Here is a 14,671-nt window from a genome sequence, read left to right as displayed (position 1 = left end):
AACAGCCGACTACGAGGATAAAAACAAAGCAGCACATTCTTGTTTGTACATGTTTTTAGTTATATACAGAGTGGTCCATTAATCTTGACTGGGCAAAATATCTCACGAAATAAGCGTCAAACGAAAAAACTACGAAGTCCGAAACTAGTCTAGCTTGAAGGGAGAAACCAGACAGCGCTGTGGTTGGTCCGCTAGATGGTGCTGCCATAGGTCAAACGGATATCAACTGCGCTTTTTAAAATAGGAACCCCCATTTTTTGTTACATATTCGTGTAGTACATAAGGAAATATGAATGTTTTAGTTGGACCACTTTTATCGCTTTGTGATAGATTGCACTACAATAGTCGCAAACATATTGCTCACAATTTTAGACGAACGTTTGGAAACAGGTAGGTTTTTTAAATTGAAATACAGAACGGAGGTACGTTTGAACATTTTACTTCGGTTGTTCCAATGTGATACATGTACCTTTGTGAACTTATCATTTCTGAGAACGCAAGCTGTTACAACGTGATTACCTGTAAATGCCACATTAATGCAATAAATGCTCAAAATGATGTCCGTCAACCTCAATGCATTTGGAAATACGTGTAACGACATTCCTCTCAACAGCGAGTAGTTCGCCTTCCGTAAAGTTCGCACATGCATTGACAATGAGCTGACACATGTTGTCAGGCGTTGTCGGTGGATCACGATAGCAAATATCCTTCAACTTTCCCCACAGAAAGATATCCGGGGACGTCAGATCCGGTGAATGTGGGGATCACGGTATGGTGCTTCGACGACCAATCCACCTGTCATGAAATATGCTATTCAATATCACGAGCTATGTGCCAGACATCCATCTTGCTGGAAGTACATCGCCTTTCTCTTATGCAGTGAAACGTCTTGTAGTAACATCGGTAGAACATTACGTAGGAAATTAGCATACATTGCACCATTTAGATTGCCATCGATAAAATGGGTGCCATTTATCCTTCCCCTAATGATGCCGCACCAAACATTAATCCGCCAAGGTCGCTGATGTTCCACTTGTCGCAGCCATCGTGGGTTTTCCTTTGCCCAATAGTGCATATTATGCCGGTTTACGTTACCGCCGTTGGTTCAAATGGTTCAAATGGCTCTGAGCACTATGGGACTTAACATCTATGGTCTTCAGTCCCCTAGAAATTAGAACTACTTAAACCTAACTAACCTAAGGACATCACACAACATCCAGCCATCACGAGGCAGAGAAAATCCCTGATCCCGCCGGAAATCGAACCCGGGAACCCGGGCGTGGGAAGCGAGAACGCTACCGCACGACCACGAGATACCGCCGTTGGTAAATGACGCTTCGTCGCTATATAGAACGCGTGCAAAAAATCTGTCATCATCCCGAAATCTCTCTTGTGTCCAGTGGAAGAACTGTGACCGAAGTTGAAAGTTGTTGCCATGCAATTCCTGGTGCATAGAAATATGATACGGGTGCAATCGATGTTGATGTAGCATTCTCACCACCGACGTATTTGAGATTCCTGATTCTCGCGCAATTTGTCTGCTACTGATGTGCGGATTAGCCGCGAGAGCAGCTAAAACACCGACTTGGGCATCATCATTTATTGCTGGTCGTGGTTGACGTTTCACATGTGGTTGAACACTTCCCGTTTCCTTAAATTACGTAACTATCCGACGAACGGTCCGGACACTTGGATGATGTCGTCCAGGATACCGAGCAGCATACATAGCACACGCCCGTTGGGCATTTGATCACAATAGCCATACATCAACACGGTATGGATCTTTTCCGCAATTGGTAAACGATCAATTTTAACACGGGTAATGTGTCGCGAAGCAACTACCGTCCGCACTGGCGGAATGTTACGTGATACCACGAACTTATACGTTTGTAACTATTACAGCTCCATCTATCACAAAGCGATAAAAGTGGTCCTACTAAAACATTCATATTTCTTTACGTACTACAAGAGTATGTAATAAAAAATGGGGGTCCTATTTAAAAAACACATTTGATACCCGTTTGACCTATGGGAGCGCCATCTAGCGGGTCAATGATAGCGCCATTTGGTTTCCCCCCTCAAGCTAGACGAGTTTCGGTCTTTGTAGTATTTTCGTTTGATGCTTATTTCGTGAGATATTTAGCCCGGTCACTATCAATGGACCATCCTGTACATAAAATGGAAATCATTATGGTACAAACACACTGATAGTTTAAATACAATGCTATCGTTGCTAAAACCGACTGAGGGAAAGAAAAGAAGCCTGCTCATTTTCACAGAAGAGCACAGCAAAGTATTTTCTTTCTCGCAGACGGTTTTGGAGAAATCTGTGTAATTATGAAGCATATCCTCGTCTTGTCACTACGGGAGAGCCTAAGATGTCACGTGTTCGTGTGCATGTTTATTACGGTACTGTGTAAATATTTTAAGTAAGTGGGACGTATAACTTTTCTTAATTTTCTTATAACTGTGTTTTCCGTTTGCATTTCCGAGTGTATGAAGTATACTAGACGAATATGTAGCTTCTGTTCGTTAGAGCATCGTGTACAAATTTGAAGTAAGTCTGAGAAGAACTTATCGTGCAGTTTGTGGGCAACGTTGAACTACTCGTCTTTATGTACCATTAAGATAAAGATTCTGCAACCTGTTTAACGTATTGAAGTGCGTAGCTGTGTTATAAGTATTTCAGCGAAGTGGTAAAAATCGATACTTTACAGCACGAGGATTCCACAATTACCGTAGTGTTTCTGCATTTGGGAAGGCGCTGACGAAGCTGTAGAATCGAAATGTAATTGCAGCGTTAAATTAAAAGTGTCAATTTTCCGGAATTGATTTAATAGTTACTTAACTGCCTCAGACATCCATTATTTGTCACAATTCGCGCCCCACTACCTCTCTCACCACGGCCGATTCTAGAAAGTACTCACACAGCAATCCACTGAGCGATGCAGTTTTCGTCTTGTGCTCCTTGCTGGCTGCACTGAACACGTGGAGGTTAGCCCCCAGGATACACAGAAATTTTGAAGTGTGGTACTCTTTAACCCGTATGACCTTCAGCTCAACAAACGTCCATCTCGCTTATATTTTGTTATGATTGCAAAGGATGTCGTTTGATGGAAAAACACTAAGAAGATAGCGTACAGGTAATACAGAAGACAACTATCCGGACGGACGGCAATTAAAATTCCAGTTGAGCCACGCATATCTATGGTTTCCTACATATCATAACGTAAATGTTGGAAAAAATGTAAGCATTAGTTTCGTTCTCTTTTCACCGCTTATTTGAGTTTGCTCTCCGTCATTAATGATATGGCTATCGAATCGGAGCGTTAAAATAAACTCATTTGGTATATCTGCTCTTCCTTGTTCCCTGTTATCCAACTTTTTATTGCCACTTTTTATACGTTAATTTTTTAAGACAACTGAGTTAGTCTATTTACTCTCGCCCCCCCACCCTCCCCTCCTTTGATGGGCCCTGTAATTACTGAAGTAAATTAGTTATTGATTGTAGATTATCGCTCACGCAGCGCTTTGTCTCATTGTACATGTTCATGACTTCATATTATATTATTATCGCCAACAGATCGGCATCAGTTTCTATGACGCAATTTTTCGGTTGCTGATTTTTCATCTATTAGTCTGTAATACTGTACTTGGTGTGTCAGTAGGAGTTTGCTTTCATTCTGATCCAGCACTCCAATGTATTCATTAAGTATTGTATTGTATAGAACTGTGTACCTAGAAACCCATCCCCACAGTAGCCCTCAGTGGTTCACAACCCCACAACAGGCTACAGCAGTCCACTCACCCCACCGCCACCGCACTCCGAGCCCAGGGTTATTGAGCTGTTTGGCTCCCAGTGGACTCCCTCCCCGGGAACGTCTAACACCAGATGAGTGTAATCCTAATGTTTGCGCGGTAGAGTAATTATGGAGTACGCTTACATGTAGATAGTGTTCGCGCAGCAATCGCCGACATATTGTAAGTGAGGCACAATAAGGTGAACCTGCCCTCATTCACCGAGGCAGATGGAAAACCGCCTTAAAAAAAACATCCACAGATTGGCCGGCACACCGGACCTCGACACTAATCCGCCGGGCGGATTCGTGCCAAGGACCGGCATGCCTTCCCACCCGGAAAGCAGTGCGTTAGGCCGTACGGCTAACCGGGCGGGCATTTATTAGGTAAGGTGCAAGTACCTATTTAGAATTGTTTTTCTTATGTGTTCAACCAATCCCATGACAAATCTAGGTGTTTGATATTTTGTCAGTTAGAGATACTTGGTTCAATCACACAGGCGCTCCTTGTTGTCACTTGTCTGCCATTCTCACTTCCAGCCAGTGTCCATAGGAGCACCTCTGGAGTTTATAATGCTCTAACATGGTGTTCTTTGAGATTTACTTTCCAAAATGGATTGGCAGACAAGTGATAAATATGCCGAGCCTTGCCCACCGATATAGACACATCAAAAAGTTTTGCATAACCTCGGTTAGGAGACATCCGGAACCTGTCCAGAAAATTGGAATAGAGATCAGCGTAAACATCATTTCCGCCCTTTTTATTACTCGCTGTATTTTGTACCACAATACAGCGATACCTACAGAGGTGGTGGTCTATATCGCTGTACACACTGGTACCTCTAATGCCTAGTAGTACCTCCTCTTGCATCACACTGGTACCTCTAATACCTAGTAGCACGTCCTCTTGCATTGATGCATGCATGTATTCTTAGTGGTATACTATCCACAAGTTTATCAAGGCACTGTTGGTTCAGATTGTCCCAATCTTCAACGGCGATTCGACGCAGATCCCTCAGAGTAGGTGGTGGGTTATGTAGTCCATAAGCAGTTCTTTTCAATCTATCCCAGGCTTGTCGATAGGGTTCTTGTTTGGAGCACATACTGGCCACTCAAGTAGAGCGATGTTGTTATCCTGGAGGAAGTCGTTCAGAAGATGTGTACGATGGGGGCACGAATTGTCGTCCATGAAGATGAATGCCTCGCCAATATGCTGCCGATATGGTTGCACTATCGGTCGGAGGATGGCATTCACGTATCGAACAGCCGTTATGGCGCCTTCCATGACCACCAGCAGTGTACGTCGGTCCCACGTAATGGCCCCAGAAAAAAAAAGAAGGAAGCTCCTCCACCTTGCTGCACTCGCTGGACAGTGTGTCTAATGCGTTCTGCCTCACCGGGTTTCCCTCAAACATGTCTTCGATAATTGATTCAAGGCATATTTGGCACTCATCGGTGAAGAGAACGTGGTGCCAAGCCTGAGCAGTCCATTCGGCATGTTGTTGGGACCATCTGTACCGCACTGCATGGTGTCGTGGTTGCGAAGATGGACCTCCACATGGACGTCGGGAGTGAAGTTGCGCATCATGGAGCCTACTGCGCACAGTTTGAGTCGTAACACGATATTCTGTGGCTGTAAGAAAAGCATTATTCAACATGGTGGCGTTGCTGTCGCGCACTTCCGACGGATAATCCGTAGGTAGCGGCCATCCACTGCAATAGCAGCCATTGGGTGTCCTGAGTGAGGCATGTCATCGACAGCTCCTGTCTCTCTGTGTCTCCTCCACGTCCGAACAACATCGCTTTGGTTCACTCCGAGACGCCTGGACGCTTCCCTTGTTGAGAGCCCTTCCTGGCACAAAGTAACAATGCGGACGCGATCAAACCACGGCATTGACTGTCTGACCATGGTTGAACAACGTAAGTCGTGTACCGCCTTCCTGGTGGAATGATTCGAACTGATCGGCTGTCGGATCTCCTCCGTCTAATATGCGCTGCTTGTACATGGTTGGCCAGCCGTGGTGGCCGTGAGGTTCTAGGTGCTACAGTTCGGACCCCGCGGGACTGCTACAGTCACAGGTTCGAATCCTGGTTCGGGCATGGATGTGTGTGATGTCCTTAGTTAGGTTTAAGTAGTTCTAAGTTCTAGGGGACTGATGACCTAAGATGTTAAGTCCTATAGTGCTCAGATCCATTTGAACCATTATTTATGCATGGTTGTTTGCATCCTTAGGCACGTTTAGTAACATCTCTGAACAGTCAAAGGGACTGTGTCTGTGATACAATATCCACATTCAAGGTCTATGTTCAGGAGTTCTGGAAACTGGAGTCATGCAAAACTTTTTTGATGTGTGTACTATCCGTCAAATGAATATTTACACTGTGTTGTTTCTTTTCACGACGAACAAAAGGCTCTTTTTCTACCCTGAGGTAACAAAAGTCGTGGATAGTGATTCGAACATATTACAACGATGACGGTAGTATCGGGTACACAAGGTATGTGAGGTCAGAGCAATGGCCGAGCTGTCATTTGTACTCGAGTGGTTCATGTCAAAAGGTTTCCGACGTGATTATGCTAGCACATATTTTCAATGTGGAATGGTAGTGGGAGTTATCCCAAGGGACATTCCGTTTCGGAAATCGCTAGGTAATTCAATATTCGAAGATCCACTGTGTCTGCAGACTGCCGAGAATACCAAATTTAAGGTACTACTTCTCACCAAGGAGTGCATAATTACCTCCACTTAGCGACCGAGAGCAGCGACGTTTGTGCAGAAATGTCAGTGCTAACAGACAAGAAACACTGCGTGAAATAATCGCAGAAATGAATGTGGGACGTATGACGAACGTATCTGTTTGGACAATGAACCTAACCTGAGCGTTAATGGGCAATGGCGGCACACGACCTACACGAGTGCTTTGGCAAATAGCACGACATCCCCTGCAGCGCTTTTCCTAGGCTCCTGACGATACAGATTGGACCCTAGATGACTGAAAAACCGTGGCCTGGTCAGATGAGTCCCGATATCAGTTGGTGAGCGTTGATGGTAGGGTTTGTGAGCGGCGCAAACTCCACGAAGCCTCGGACCCTAGCTGTCAACAGGCACTGTGCAAGCCGATAGTGGTGAGAGCTGTGTCTACATGGAATGGACTGCTCTGGTCAGCTCAGTCCTTCATTGACTGGCATTAGTTATGTTAAGCTACTTGGAGACCATTTGCAGCCATCCATGAACTTCTTGTTCCCAAACAACGACGGAATTTTTATGAATGACAATGCGCCATTTCACCAGGCCACAACTGTTAGCGATTGGTTTGAAGAACATTCTGAACAATTCGTGCGAATGGTTTGGCCAGTCTGATCGCCGGGCGTGAATCCGTTCGAACACTTATGGGACACAATCGAGAGGCCAGTTCGTGTACGAAACTCTGCAGTCGTAACACTTTCCCAAATGTGCTCAGGTATAGAGCCAGCATGCCTCAATATTTCTGCGAGTGGCTTACAACGAGTTGTTGAGTCCATGACGCGACGAGCTGCTGCACAACGCCGAGCAAATGGAGGCCTAACACGATGTTTCGAGGTATCGCATGACTTTTGTCAGCTCACTGTACGTCATGAAATATTCAGTGTCTCGATGCCACCTCTCATGAACCAAAGTCTTCTTAAAAGCGGAAAAACTTAGAACTTTATTTATGTATGTTTCAGCTTAAAGTGCATAAAGATTAAATATTCGATTATTAATGCACGATACAGTTAATACTTTTTGACAAAAATAAGGAAGCATCCAGAAAACTCTGGCAGATGTCAGGGTGACGTCCTACACGTACACTCCAAGAGTGGCAATGTAAGTGATCAGAGTTGAAATTTTTCTGTGGAAGGAACAACCGCCTCAGAGGGCGTTAGAGTCACTCGTGTTTAGTGTTTTGGCCAGCGTGCTAGAGTACACAAGTGGCGTCAACAATGTCACATGCTGAGTGACCAATGCGAAGGACACGAGGTTACCACTTACCCATGTGAAATTACGTTACTAGTACTTAACCGAGTTTCTAAGGACCCTAATAGTGGCTCTCTATTCCACCTTCTGGCTGCTAAGCAGTATTCAGCGTCGTGGCGGATTCAATTGTGACAGTGGCCCGATGTTAGACTGCAGAGCTACGTGAAAGCAGTCATACTCGTCATCAAAGTTCCAGTCGACCAGCTCAGATCAAGACAAAAGTTGTTCTTACCTTTTCACTATTATTAGGCTGCCATCCTACAACCAGTAATGGACACCTGCAACATTCTGTGTTAACTCATACCAGTGGTCAGAGGCTAACTGCAGCCAGACTGTAGAATTACCGTCCCGCGTGTAGGCCGCCGTGAGCACCACAACACAAATATCTCTGTAGTGGTGCTGTGAACGGGAAACATGAAGTATTGACGAATGACTTAGCACTGTGTTCAGTGATAAAACGCGTACTTCTGCACTGCCCTACATGATCATCGTCGGCGAGTATGGCGCTGACCTAGCGAGAGGTCCCATTCTTCTAATGTTTTGGAGAGGCACAGTTGTGTTCTGCCTGGAATCATGGTGAGGGGAGCCATCGGATATGAGTTCAGTCATGGATGGTAGGTGACAGAGGGAACTATGATGGCAACAAAAGGACATCGTGGACATCGTACGTCCTCATTTGTTATCTTACATGTGACACTATCGTGATGCCTTTTTTTCAATAGGACCATGTTCGTCCACACATGGCAACATACTGTCTGAACTGTCTGTGTGACATTAACCCCTTATATGTCAATGTTGCCCTCAAGCAACATGTGTTCTGGTGTAACCGCAAGCGCAAGAACGAAGACGAAGGATGTAAGACCAGAGAAGGCGGTGAAACTATGTCGGCCAATTGTGAGCAGAATAGTGCCGCACCACTACAGGAGTGGCCTCAAGCCGAAGTGAATATAAACGCGGCTTCTGCCATCCTCAGCTGCAGAGTAATGGGCGGGGTTCGCAGCCAAGCAGACAGTGTTATGTGAACGGTAAATCAGGGACGTGTGTCACCTTGCAGGAACATTGTCGACAACAAGGACTCGGATTTATGTTATATGTCACCCATCGCTTGCGACGCCCTTGTACATTAAAGTTAATTCCTGTCAATCTGCATTATACAAGTAAAACTAATAATGTTGTTGGCGCGAACTGTTGTATAGCATTCTGAGAATGCTGCATCCCTTAGGCACTCTATACGAGACGAGTGGACAAGACCCAAAAACATCAGAACTGCACATGCTTCTCTGTAGTATGTTTCAAGATTCGTCCTTGGGTGGTTAAATGTGCTGGAAAACAATGTTGAAGCTCTCACATACAGCGATATTCTGTTGCTCGCGGTGAAAAGTTTCTGAATACAGCACGTTACATGAGAATCAGTTACCGGTGCAGCAGTTTCTTTCCAATTTGTTGCGCTGTTATTTATTGAGCAATGAAAACCGCTTGTAAACAGAAAAAGGAAATTTTTATGTGGAATTGTTATACAAATGTGCTAGCAAATTCTTACATTGAACATTGTAAACATACTTATCTTTTCAGGGGAGAGGAAGACTCACTTCGTATACTGGGTGGACAACAAGACCAGAACTTGTGGCAGTCAATGATGAACGATATGTTTTAGTCCCTGGTCAGAGTATTGGCCGAAAGGGAAAATGAAGACTTTGCCCTCGGGGATAGTCTTCTATAAATTGTTCTGCGCCTGGTACCAAAATCAAATGGTATTAAGACATTTCAGATGAATCAGTGTACAATGCACCCATTTTTCTGCCACAGGAATAACGCAGTAGTACATTTATTGTGGCACCCATGCCCCTTTTGTGGGCGATGGTGGTGAATGGTAACATATTGCATTATAAAACACTGTATGTGAAATTGTTCACGTGAGTATATACATCTAATTAAAGCATCTTAATACTTTTTGTTCGCAATATTTCTGTGTGCGCCAGATAAAGTATTAAGGTTCTCCTGTGGCCCGGATAATCCTCAGAACTGTCCCAGACGGAACTTGGTTGCCATCAGCACTGGTATCAACTCCATCTTAGTGCCAGCATCATCAAAGGTATCAATGACGAGTTACAATATTTGTGGGCGAGATTGCCTCAGAGAGGATATAACCGCTTTGTGACGCAATTCCCAACTGCACCAGCTTTGTAAATTTAACTCGATTTTATAATCATCTGAAACGACTTCCCTCCTGGTTGCTTCACTTTTTTTGTCAAATAGTGTACATTCATCGTCGTACTATCCAGTAACTCTCAGGTCAGGATATTATAGCTCCAAAAGAACGTACAGAACAGCACCAAGTATAGTCTGGTGTGTGTAGCTATAGAGGAATAACTATTAAACACCATTAGGAGAAAAATTCTCAGCGCCCTCATCTGCCAGACCGACGCCTGTCAGACGTGGTGGAAAGTAAGTGGCGATAGCTTTCTATGTACACTGGAGAAAGGCTCGAGACATAAGGAAAACCCTTAATCTTTACGCTGTAATCAGAAGGAAAGAAGGAAGATTAGCTGTGATTCATTTGATACCGAGTACATGCTAGGATTGAGGAAAGATTGCGAGGAAATTGGCAGTTCCGGTTTAGGGAAACGGTTCTAGCATTTGAATTAAGGGTTTTAGGGAAATCATTTGATGTTGCTGTTTTCTTAGTTCCTTCCTTTCATGTTGTACTATTTATGTGGTCTAAAATGATTTCCTTACGTAATAGGATATTACACCAATGCTTAAAACAGCATTACAAATTTTCACAATACATTTTCTAAGAAGCAATCAAATATTTCTTTCTTTTTTAGTCATTCTGCACACGTTATAATCTGAGTTACAACATGTATAACCGAATTCGTTACAATGGTCTTTCAGCTTACACCTAAATTACATAACCTCTTGGACACATTTCAAGGTATGGCTATTGCTCCTCTGTTTTTCAACTTTATCGTAGTGTGTATCGTCGAGGAATCTAACACTAACAACGACATTTTACATATTATTTTGTTTGATATATTCACTGCCAACAGGTTTTGTAGAATTCTGGTGGATGATCTGCTAGAAGTAATTAAGTATTCCTGAAAATAAAATGTTCCGCTTTCGCTGCGTGTAGCGGGGTACGTTTGTTCCTCTGTTGACAAATTCTGTCTGTGTTGTCTAAACAGACGAACAATGTTTTTGCCCGCCAAGTTTGTTCTGTGTTCCAATTTTTGCTCTCCATAAACCGCATCTCGTTTCTCGAAAACACATTCGCACAGCATCTAGTGGAAAGTACATGTTAATGAATTCGGTCTTGCATCTGTTAACGCACTACCCGGAAGAAAATATTTTCCAAAAACTGTAAGAAGAGCGAGCTTCGGTGTTCATCTGAATGAACAAGTAATACGTATGATGGCGCCAGACACCGTACAGAGTTTTTACGGAAAACTGCCGACGTACTAAAATAGAGAAGCTAACTTAATCATCTATATATATGAAAACTGATGAAATGCCAGAGTAATACTTTTATCTTTGCTCATGCCACTGATATTAGCAATGAATATAGACCTTCAATGCAGATTTGTTAATTATATTATTCTTTGCGCTGTACTATTGAAATTTCATTCTGCAATTCACTGACAAGAGATTAGAAAGATGAGTCGGAATGTAACAGATTTGAACGTATGCTAGATGAATCACCGAGAATGCAGCTACCCTTGTACAACAGTGTTGACGGTAAAGCTATATTAAGCGTAAATGAGATTCATGACTGGTGTTCAATAATAGCAACAATAGTAAACAATGCACATACTTCGTGAACGAGCTTGAAATCGTTAATTCAGACATGTCTTTACAAATGCTAGAAACTGTGAGTGTACTTAGGAAGTACAATAATTGCAAACTGCTATTAAAATTGACATGAAGGTATAAATCTCGGTCTATGGAGAAATAAAATTATACACACTTGGGATGTAATGCACAGCCCAGCAGTGTGCATCTTGCCATTCAGCGTCATAGCGACAAACTCTGAAAATTACAGTGCGCTTCTCTCAACAGGACACTAAATTTCGTGTTTGCAAGGAAGATAGTTGTACTTACGGGTGCTGTGGTCTGCTTCAAAATCAGAGAGACATGTATAAGGTAACACGTATAGGATTTCGGTAATAGTGTTTCAAATGCTTATTAGTTTTATGCAAGATAGACACAGTAAAAAGTAAAACTCTATAAAATTTTTGGGGAGCTACAGGTTTGCAGTATCGTAACAATAAAGGAAGTTTCAAGGTCCATAGCTTTTGTGGTAAAACAATTTATTCTGGTTATATGGAAGTCTTCTACCGAAGTAGTACGATGTTGTGCTGATTTGATGGTTTCTTTCTTCTGACACAGTTTTGGTCTTCGACATAAGGTTTGTAACCAGAAACAAGCAAACAATTCTTAGTCATTACCAAATCAATCGAAATACACTGACTGCAGCATAATGACGACGTAAACGGTAACAATAGCCTCTGTAGCGTTCGTAAACTTTCCTTCCACATTTACTTTAAAGAACTCGTTTTCACTCCTGCTTTATAAGGTGTAATTTTTCCTACAAACATCTCTATTATTTTTTTAAAAGATTACTTCCTGTTCTCTTTGATGCTATTTTTCACACGGCTTCAGCTTACAACAGCAGCGTCTTTCGTACTGCTAGTTTACGCACCGAAATCCCTACCGCGTAGATAGACAAATATATATTACAGTCAGATCCTTGGTGCGGTCTAGGGAGATATGGATTTTGTGATAAATAATAATCTTTCGACAATACTTACCACTTTAAAACACATTTCCATTTAGTGGGATGCTGTTTCTGTTGGCGACCGAATCTCGCAATGTAGGCAACAAAGTGTAAGGTATGTATATAGGTCAGCCAGTAAACTAACACTGAATGACACGTAATAGTAGGAAGACTACACATGACATGAAGTGGCTTTGCCAAGACTACCAATTAGTAAACGGGTTCAGTCTTGAAAGCGAAAAATGGCTTCCTTTCTAAGTGAATAGTAGTTTCTAAGTGATAGCTTCAAAAACACGTATAAACCAAAGGATTCAATACGTAAACTGGGCAGCCAGTACAACTTCTGATTTCATATCTTGGAGTTACATGTGATAACACAATTATTATGAGAAAAATTCGGTGGAGTCCAGAAAAATGTAGATACTCTTTGACAGTTAATGTCTTTGGAATAAAATGACATACCGTTGCAGTTTTTCGCTGTAGCGTAGTCCATTGTTTTCTCAACGGACCTTGGCGCCCGTTTTCAGCAGTTGACAGTGCAGCAATGATTGACGTAAGATTGTCGTTTGAACAACGAAAAAACCAGTGACGTGGTAATGGAAGTACGAAAATATGACGGGTGCACAACTTAGCCACCAACGTGTACAACAATTTATCATATTCGGGACAAATTTGAAGCCGGTAGTACTATTCAATACGTGCATAAGTAAATGTCTGGCCGACCAAAAGATCAACAAGTCGAGCTTCCAGTGCTGCTGTGTTGTCGAATTTTACTATGTCACCTCAGAAATCTGTAAGGCAGGGTGCCTGTAAAAGTGGGGCCAGCCGACGTAGCATACGACGAATTCTGAAGGCTGCAAAGTACAAAGTACAGATTCCAAGGTCCCTGCACGCTGTAAACGAGGACGACCCGGATCGGAGTACTGCGAGGAATCTGAAGGCTTGATTCTCAGGGATGGTTTTTAGGGATGGTCATCTGGTATTATGAGGCGCAGTTCAAACTGAACGGTACTGTAAATAGCCACTACTGCGTGTAATTGTCTCCTGATAGTCCTCACGTTCACGTTGTCGATAAAGCTACTCTGCCGGATGTTAATGTGCCATTTGTCCAGTCATCGAGCGGCTTGAATGACCCATTCTTCTTTGAAGGTAGCGTAACTGGTGAGGTGTTTCTCCATATGCTGCTACAAAACTATTTTAGCTGCCATCCGAGAGGTATTTGAAAATGAAAGATTTTATCTACAACTAGATGGTACTCGACCTCACTACCAGAGAGATGCCAAAGCCTACTTGGATGAAAATCTACCTCAAGAATGGATAGGTTGAAGAGGTGTACACCTCTTGACTTCCATCTGAGGTGAACCTTGAGACTGATAGCCTTAGTTCGTCAACAGTTCAACGACATAGCCGTTGTCCGCATGCTAATAGAGGTCAATTTTGACACTTATTTTACGTTTTCAAACTGACCTCCCGGGTAAGAATTGTGATGATAAGTCATTTTGTGCCATTGATGTTAACTATCATAGAGTGTCTACATTGTTCTGGACTCCTCTTTATAATGTTAATCAAAAAGCTGCAGCCTCAATTAAGTGTTTCTAACGGAGTCATGTCCTTTAAATACGCGGGCATACGTTATTCAACGCCAAACTCACAAAAAATCAAAATAAATGTGATTCTAAAGTTTTTTACACGAAAAATAAAATATACACTGAAATATTAAAAAAACGATTCCTTTCTTCCTTTAAATGTCTCTAACATTACTAAAGCAGATAGCTTCTTTCGTGTGGTAAGTACCTCATGTGAGCGACGCATTGCCTAGTAAATGAAACTTCATTCATATAGATACTGGATATAATACTAGCAACCGTATCTACTTACCAACTTCGTTTCGGTCCATCATGCAAATTATGTTGGAGTCTTCCCTTCTCACGGATTCGATAACCTCCAAGTACGTTCAGTAACTTACGTAATAGCCACCCTTACGAGTTCCTCTCATACAAAAGCAGCCCAAGATACTGGTGGCTACTATTAACACCACTTGTCTGACGACAGAGTTAAATAAAATTCTAAATTGCGTAACTCAATGAATTCGTTAGTGGTGGTTTTGA

Source organism: Schistocerca piceifrons, chromosome 3, assembly GCF_021461385.2.
Source record: "Schistocerca piceifrons isolate TAMUIC-IGC-003096 chromosome 3, iqSchPice1.1, whole genome shotgun sequence".
NCBI classification, from domain to species: domain Eukaryota; kingdom Metazoa; phylum Arthropoda; class Insecta; order Orthoptera; family Acrididae; genus Schistocerca; species Schistocerca piceifrons.
This window is presented reverse-complemented; position numbering follows the sequence as displayed.